This window comes from Microplitis demolitor, chromosome 9 (assembly GCF_026212275.2).
Source record: "Microplitis demolitor isolate Queensland-Clemson2020A chromosome 9, iyMicDemo2.1a, whole genome shotgun sequence".
In the NCBI taxonomy this organism is placed as follows: Eukaryota; Metazoa; Arthropoda; class Insecta; order Hymenoptera; family Braconidae; genus Microplitis; species Microplitis demolitor.
Genome location: NC_068553.1, coordinates 14,459,900 through 14,469,469, shown reverse-complemented (window position 1 = coordinate 14,469,469; position 9,570 = coordinate 14,459,900).

Below are 9,570 nucleotides of genomic sequence, written 5' to 3'. Positions count from 1 at the left end.
TTTATTTATCGTTAATCATACAAGTAACGCCATCTACTTTTTGAAATTTTCAATATCGTGATCGATAAAAAAGCACACTATTTTAAAATCACAATTTACCGATAAATTACCTGATAGCTACTTTGATAAAACTCTGTGGACTAAATTTAACGTCAAGTTAATTACAAATTTGGTCATTAATGCTTAGTACACTAAAATACAGTATTACACTCAATGTTATTAATACTTGGCCCCCCTGCTTGGTTAAGAATTTATAGTCTGGGGGACCTGGCATTAATGACAACGAGTGTACTATGTTTAGTGTACCAAGACATTAATGATCACATCTGTACATCTGTTGATTTACGCTACTTGTGATTCATATTGTGCTCATATAATTTCTAATAGCCAAGTTGGCCGCAATTTGTTGACAACCTACTGTCGCAACCTGTCGCCAAGTTGGCCGCAAAAGCTGGAATTTTTATAAGTTGACGGCAACTTTCCATGAAACTTGACGACAACTTTCAGCTTGTGTAACTGTTGTCGATAAGTTGACTACAAGTTGCTCAGAAACTTGGTGACAGGTTGCGGCAGTAGATTGTCGCCAAGTTTCTGAACAACTTATTATCAACAGTTACACAAGCTGAAAGTTGTCGACAACTTGTCGTCAAGTTGGTCGCAACTCAAGTACACCAACTTTTTGATCAGAAACTCAGTTTATCGTCAAGTGCTGCTGTCTAAATGATGACTATCCCTGATAGCCAAACTTTATGAATCATAAGTTATGATACAAGTTGTCAAAGAAAAAATGTCACTATTGGTGTCGGTTACCCGATGAGCCCGTACCTTTGGCTTTGGTTTCGCTAGGTTGAAAATAGGAACAGAAAAGGTCTCATCAATTTATTCATGGGCATCACTAATTAGATGACGAGGCATTTGGTTAGATGTAAATATATTGTCTACAGAACCCCTTTAGAGACGGGTATACAAATAATAGCAATTGAAGCAAACATATAGGAGAATCTGGGAAGCAGATACCTACTAACAATAAATCCTTAGAACTAATTATATTAGTTGAGATTATGACTCTATAGAAATGAAATGATAATTTAACTAATAAATTACTGGGGACCAAATAATTAGAGTCAAAATAAAATATGTTATGAATAATGGTGGGTAATTGCAAATTTATGGTAATCTGTTACGCAACACTCGTGGATCAGCCATTTTTGTCATCTGATTAGAGCGGACAAAATTAGTATATGACCCTTGTAGGAACTCTGGTCGTGAGGCCATGCAAATCATCCATTGTAAGGCCCAGACTTTGGAGGTAACTGGCTAATACGTATGCCCAGACGCCCCTTTATGATATTGTTGTAGAGGAAACATGGACCCTGGCTTTTTCAACCTTGGTCTTAGCTGCAACAACAGAAATCAAAGATGGATTATTAGCATAATATTTACATTTATCTTTATAAGATTCATTATTAAGGTCTTTGTTCCCAGAAACAATTTGGACATCAAGAATGTGGGTGGCTCCATCACGGCTAGCAATTATATCCGGCTTACGACGACCATTTCTTGTAGAGTGAATTTTTTCGAGGGTGACATCGTAGTTCTTTTTAATAAGCTGTTCTGCAATCTTCGTGACAATGGCATCATGACGCCGGATTTGGCCACCGTCCGTACGGTGACAGCTCCGGATTATTATGCGCTGTTGTTTCTTGGATCTTGCAACCTGCCCTACACTCCGTTAAATGTGTTATTCTTTTAGTACCTCTAGTCATTTTCATACGAAATGGCAATGCGTTAATTCTTAGGCGTATGAACTGTAATCAGTCTCTTGCAAGCGTTCTCATATACGGATCATTTAGCTACCGATACGAAAGCCCAGAGTTTTTACACTCTCACAGCTCTCAGCCATCAACTAACTAACTGACTGCCCGATTCAGCTACCGGAATTAGAATGCAAATCCATTTCAAAAGTTGACTAAAAAAAAGTTGTCGTCAATTTTCAGACAAATTTTGATATCTATTTACTTTTAATTTGACTTGAAAAATTGTAAAGTATTTTTTACCGTCAAATTGCAAACATTTTTATGTATAAATTTGCTTACGTTCTAAAATGGTAAAAATAAACATTACCGACTTTTTCATTTTCTAGTAAAAAGTTATCTATTATAAATTGAGAAAAAATTAACCGTAAGTGTTTCTTTCTAACTCTTACTGTCAAATTGTCAGTAACTTCGGACAGCAATTTTTAAGCAATTTTAAAGTCAAACTACTTTCAATTTCAAGCTAAAGTGGCTATTAGAGAATGTGCAGAAACATCCATGATAGCCAGAGTTTCTGATCAGAAAGTTGGTGTACATGAGTTGCGACCAATTTGTTAGCAACTTGGCAGCAACTTCATACTGTGAAACTGTTGGCGACAAGTTGGCTACAAGTTGCTCAGCAACTTGTCGACAATCTACTGCCGCAACCTGTCGCCAAGTTTCTGAGTAACTTGTAGTCAACTTGTAGACAACAGTTACATGAGCTGGAAGTTGTCGACAAGTTTCTCGGAAAGTTGCCATCATCTTATGGAAATACCAACTTTTGCGGCCAACTTGGCTATCAGAGATAATATCTTTATTCAAGTGTATCTACAGATGGTAAGAACTGTCGATAAAGAAGAAATACGTTGAAAGATCAATAAATTTGAATGTAATAATCCCTGATAGCCAAGTTGGCGAGAAACTGATGAGAAACTTACAGCCGCAACTGGACACCAAGTTGGCCGTCAATAGTTGGTACCTCCAATAGTTGATAGACATTTTCTGAGAAAGTTGGTGGCAAAAGTTGTAAATCCAAACAGTTGACGGTCACTTTTTGAGAAAGCTGGTGGCAAAAGTTGCTTGCAAAAGTTGGCAATCATAAGTTGATGGTAAGTTTCCTTTCAATTTCCTCAAAAACTTGCATTCCAGTTGTGGCTCCATACTGGTGCCAACTTTCTGAGAAAGTTGGCGGTAACTTGTAGCCAAAAGCTGCAAAAGCTGAAGTTGTCGATAACTTGTTGTCAAGTTGGTCAGAAACTAATGAATGACCAACTTTTTCACGATCAACTCGTGTTATCAGGGTAAATTTATATACAATAGCTGCGTTATTAAAACTACTGCGAACATTCGTGATAAATTGATGCGCTCACGTCAAGTTTACCTGGAATTTTACTCGTGCAAGGTGGAAGACCATATTTTAATCAAGCATTGCTATAACTGCATGGGCTTTGGCCATATTGCAAAAGAATGTCAAAAACTAAAAGTTTGTTCAAGCTGCGCTGATCCACATTCATCGAAGGTGTGCCGAGAAAACTTGGCAATAAAGTGCTACAACTGTCATGCTGTTAAACTCAATGGAACTGCCCACTCAGCCACTAATTCCATTAAACGTCCAATCCTTATGCGACTTATCGAGGATAAGATGCAAAGCATAGATTATAATAATAGATAGGGATCACGTTTTAGAGTGTACATTGAATTTTATTCATGTAAGATTGAAGACCATATTCTTATTAAACCATGCTACAATTGCTTGGGCTTTGGTCATATTGCCAAAGAATGCCAAAAACCCAAAGTCTGCTCCGGTTACGCTGGCTCACACTCATCCAAAGACTGCCGTGATAACTTTCAACTGAAATGTCACAACTGCTCAACAGCCAGACTCAATGATACTGCCCACTCAATTACAAACTCCACCAAATGTCCGATCCTTATTAGGTGTATTGAGGAAAAGGCGCGGAGCATAAACTACGTTAATGAATAGGGAGCATAATCAAAGCGAGAGGTCAAGGGCGCTATTGAGAGCAAGGGTGGTATCTCTGCCAGTACCAATTGTGGTGTTCTCGAGGTTAAGCGCCCCTCAGCCAACTGGCCACGAAAAATATTTTTGTGATAGCAAATTAATCTGCTAATCCTCCTCGAGCAAGGAAAACCCCACTGGCTCAAATGGAACTAAATAAAGTGTGAACCGAGAAAGGGGAGGTATCTCTGTGCCTTTCCCCAATGGGGACAGCAATCTTCATTCTTCAGTAACCCCTGAAGAACATGTAAGCAACGCAGCAAGCACTAGCAATACTGGAGAGACGACGCCAGGTGAAAATTTGACTGGCTATGAGTGTTCATACTGCGACAAAGCCTTCCCAACAGTTAGAGGGCTTGAAATCCACAAGAGATCAAAGCACCCGGAACAAGCAAATGCTGAGATTGATCTCACGCGCAAGAAGTATCGTTGGTAAAAAGAAGATTTCCACCGTCTAGCAGCTGAAGAAGCACTTGCACCACCAACTACGCGTTTCATGAATGAGTATCTGTTTTGCAGGGTTAAAATAGACCCAGTACGTTCGGTTCAAGCCATTAGCTCATTGCGGAGAAAAGTCGAGTACAAAGACCTAGTCAGATTCTATGCAAATCGGCAATCTGAAAAACAGTAAATGGAGACAAAAACAACGTACATGATGCTGATGCCGAACCTGAAGTGTCACAACCGAATAATATCCGAGATCAATCGGTGTCCGTTGGAAATGACGTTGAGGATCCTGGAAGTAGTCCTGTTGCTAAGCCTGAAACAAATGAAGAGGTAAATGAATTTGACATGGGTGTTAGTAAGAAGGAGTGTATGGAAGCCGCAATTAAGTATTTAAATACCAACGGCAAAGAAGAGCCTGGCCGCTTTTTCCTGTTTTCTGCAGTAAGGGCTGCCCTGCGCCGCAAAAATCCAGAACTTGACCTCGAACTATGGTATGCAGAGATTTCGCAAGTCTGAAGAACAGCAGCATGAGACCCAGACCCAAAAGACAACCCGTAAAGCCTACCAAGAAGAAAGCTCTTAGACACCATAAATATAAAACTACGCAGTCATTATGGTAAAAAAATATGTCCAAGGCAACAAAGAAGATTCTCAACGGAGATGCCGAAGAACAAACCCACCCATCGCTGGAAGAGCAATCTGTGTTCTAGTCAGAGTTGTTAAATACCCCGAGTAAAGAGTTTACGCCCGTAATCGAACCAAGGCCAAAAGAAGTCTACAACTAGGTCAGTCGCCCGATATCAGTCGACAACATTATAAAGTACAAGCCGGATCACAAAACGGCAGCTGATCCCGATGGTCTTAAAGCGAAATTCTCGCTTAAAGAGGTCCCTAACCAAATCAAGGCCATCATAATGAATGTAATGCTTCTATGGGGCAAGACACCTAAGATCTGGCGAGACTTTAGAACAGTTCTCATTCCTAAGGAACCTGAAACCCGTGACCCTGTTAAATTTAGACCAATATCCATCTCATCAACTGTATCGCGACACTTTCATAGGGTTTTAGCTAGTCGGCATACGAATTTGAGTCTTTTCGATGAATGGCCGCGGGCTTCCATCCACGCAAATGGGATTGCAGGGAATACGTTCGTTTTGGCATGTAACGGGGTAAAATTTAATTTATCATCAAGGAAAATCGTGGTTTCCCACGGCTGGTCAGTTACCCGAGCCGAAACCCCAAATACTCGAGTTAGAAAATTTACGGGAAATTATTAAAAATTAATTAAATGATTATATATGAGAGAAAAATAAAAAGTAATTAAATTAAGTAAGCTAAAATGTTAGTGAGAAAAGAAATAAATTGAATTCTGTGTGTGTGAGAATTAAGTCCAGTGGACAGAAACAAGAGAAAGATAAGCTCAACGTGTGTGTGTGCGTGTGAAATGAAATAATTCCAGGGGAATTTTTAATTAAATATTTTGGGAAATAATTAGATCCAGGGGATCTGGCAAGTTGCCTAGTTGTTTAATATAAAGTCCAGGGGACAAGATTTAATTAAGATCCAGGGGATCAGGCCGGTGGCCAAAGTTAGTATAATAAGTCCAGGGGACTAAATTTAATTAGATCCAGGGGATCAGGCCAGGGGCCAATTTTTACATAAAGTCCAGGGGACTAAAGTTTAATTAGATCCAGGGGATCAGGCCAGGGGCCAATTTTATATAAAGTCCAGGGGACTAAAGTTAATTAGATCCAGGGGATCAGGCCAGGGGCCAATTTTATAATTTAATTTATAAAGTCCAGGGGACTCCGATGTAATAAAATAATTATAAGTGAAATAAACCCCGGTGGGTAAAAATTGTTTTGAGATAAATAAAATTTGTAAATTATATTAACAAAATATTGTGCAATAATTTTAATTCCTCATCCTATCTTACTCTCATAAAATTCAACGACCCTGAAATTAATTTAATATAACATCTCCGGTTCTGGAAGGCCGAGTCTTATCTTCCAGTGGCGCCCTTATTAACAACAATTAATAGAGGGGCCAAACTTGGCAAGGTTGAAAATTACCCTGTTACAGGCAGCAATACTTAATGATGCATGGACAAAACTTCGCCAACTTCATCTGGGCATGATTGATGTCAGTAAAGCTTTTGATACAGTGTCACACAAAGCATTACCATGGATCCTGACGAAGAATGGAGTCCCCGAACATCTGATGACATATATTGTCGACCTTTACAGAGACGCTGACACTGTGCTTGAAGTTAACGGACGATTTTTGAAGCCGATACATCCTAGCCAAGGTGTCAGGCAGGGAGACCCCCTCTCGTCTGTCCTGTTTAACCTGGTAATGAATGAAGTCATTGGAGCTGTTAGCGATACGATCGAGTATGAACTTAGCCAGTTAAAGATCAACGCACTTGCCTTCGCTGACGACCTTGTCCTGTTGGCACGCACGAAAGAAGGTCTGCAAGAACTCATGAACGCGGTGATTGCTGAAATGGCCAAATATGGTTTGTCACTTATGCCGAAGAAATATTGCTGCCTTTCACTTGTCCCCTCAGGTTGAGATAAGAAGATGAAAGTGGTCACGGAGCAGTCTTTTAAAGTTCAGCATCAAAAGTCCTAACGTGCCATCTGTGCAAATGAATGAGTTACTCAAATGTGTTATGAAAGCTCCATTGAAGCCACAACAGCGTATAAAAGTTCTTCAAACATTCTTGATCCCGCGGTTTATACATAAATTGGTATTTGGTAAGCTTACACGTGGCGTCCTGAGAAGAATTGACAAACTAGTCCGCAAAATGGTAAGATCGTGGTGTCGGTTGCCTCATGACATACCCACATCGTACTTTTACGCGCCTGTAAGAGAAGGAGGCCTTGGAATCATGTCGTTTGCCTCGAAGATTCCTGAAATGCTGCGTAATCGATTAAGCAACTTGCGGAAGTCAGGATTTCCCGCTGCAGTTGAAGCTAGCAAGAGTAGTTGGGCACAGTCCAAAAGAAAATGGAGTCTAATGACGTCTCTAAAGGACAAAGATTGGGCCAATAAGTTGCACAAGTCAACTGATGGTTTTGAGCTGAGACAAGTTAAAGATTCGCCGCTATCGTATAAGTGGTTCGATGATCCGTACATTCACACACCGACCAGGGACTGGGTCCAGTTTGTTCGGCTCCATATTAACACACTGCCATCAAGAATGAGAATATCCTGAGGCATCAGAAAGAATACGCAGCCGAATCATACAATTAATTAATGTAACGGAACCTAAATCCACCTCTGACAACCAGAAGCCGAGACCTCGCCCTTATGGGCATACTCGCGCTGCGTAATCCCTTCAGTTCTACCATAATATTATAAAGCGACAAATTGAGCAAGCTCAATATTGGCGGATATTATAACTCTTAGGATCAGAGATCCTTTGCGTGTGGGTGCCGAATCAACAGCCACTACGAGTTCGATCGCAATTGAGCCCATGTACTCCTCCCATCTCAAGAAATAAAGAGACTCTGGTTGAAGTGGGGCTTGGAATGGGCCCCCCATAGCACCAATTCGATGTATTGGTCGACATACCACCGCTGGTCAAGAGGGGACGTGGTTTCTTCCCCTGCCTTCCTGGGAAGACACCCAGTTTTATTCACATTCATCATGCAACCTGTAACTATCTCGATAGTTTGCCTGCCTGGAATATTAATTATGATACAAGGAGCCTCATGACGATCTTACAGTCAATAAGAAACTCCAATAAAGGCCAAGTTCTTGAGGATATTTCTATATATCTTCAGCAAACTTTTCCAAAGAGGCATGGACATAGGCCTGAAAATAATAATAATTACAACAAGCAACAGGACACTGGCCTTTCACGCCGCAAAATTAGTAAAGCCGAATATTTCAAAGTCCAAAATATGTGGAAGAGAAATAGATTCAACGGTCTTTGACATCTTCTCAAAGATGAAAAGACCAATAATAATCCAACTAAAGAGCACATGGTTCCCTTTCGAGAGCGATTAATGACAGATTGTAGCAGAAAAACAACATCAATTGACGAAACGCCAGATGATAAGCTGAAGGACGATCTTAAAAGTCTTCGGGGCCCAGTTTTCCCAAAAGAAATAGAGCTTGCTCTTTCTCCTTTAGGTACTTTTCCTGGAACAGATGATTTGTCTGCGAAAACTTTTAAGGATGTTTCAATAAGTGTATAAGTCAGAAAATTTAACATGCGAAACAGATACTCATTCATGAAACGCGTAGTTGGTGGTGCAAGTGCTTCTTCAGCTGCTAGACGGTGGAAATCTTCTTTTTACCAACGATACTTCTTGCGCGTGAGATCAATCTCAGCATTTGCTTGTTCCGGGTGCTTTGATCTCTTGTGGATTTCAAGCCCTCTAACTGTTGGGAAGGCTTTGTCGCAGTATGAACACTCATAGCCAGTCAAATTTTCACCTGGCGTCGTCTCTCCAGTATTGCTAGTGCTTGCTGCGTTGCTTACATGTTCTTCAGGGGTTACTGAAGAATGAAGATTGCTGTCCCCATTGGGGAAAGGCACAGAGATACCTCCCCTTTCTCGGTTCACACTTTATTTAGTTCCATTTGAGCCAGTGGGGTTTTCCTTGCTCGAGGAGGATTAGCAGATTAATTTGCTATCACAAAAATATTTTTCGTGGCCAGTTGGCTGAGGGGCGCTTAACCTCGAGAACACCACAATTGGTACTGGCAGAGATACCACCCTTGCTCTCAATAGCGCCCTTGACCTCTCGCTTTGATTATGCTCCCTATTCATTAACGTAGTTTATGCTCCGCGCCTTTTCCTCAATACACCTAATAAGGATCGGACATTTGGTGGAGTTTGTAATTGAGTGGGCAGTATCATTGAGTCTGGCTGTTGAGCAGTTGTGACATTTCAGTTGAAAGTTATCACGGCAGTCTTTGGATGAGTGTGAGCCAGCGTAACCGGAGCAGACTTTGGGTTTTTGGCATTCTTTGGCAATATGACCAAAGCCCAAGCAATTGTAGCATGGTTTAATAAGAATATGGTCTTCAATCTTACATGAATAAAATTCAATGTACACTCTAAAACGTGATCCCTATCTATTATTATAATCTATGCTTTGCATCTTATCCTCGATAAGTCGCATAAGGATTGGACGTTTAATGGAATTAGTGGCTGAGTGGGCAGTTCCATTGAGTTTAACAGCATGACAGTTGTAGCACTTTATTGCCAAGTTTTCTCGGCACACCTTCGATGAATGTGGATCAGCGCAGCTTGAACAAACTTTTAGTTTTTGACATTCTTTTGCAATA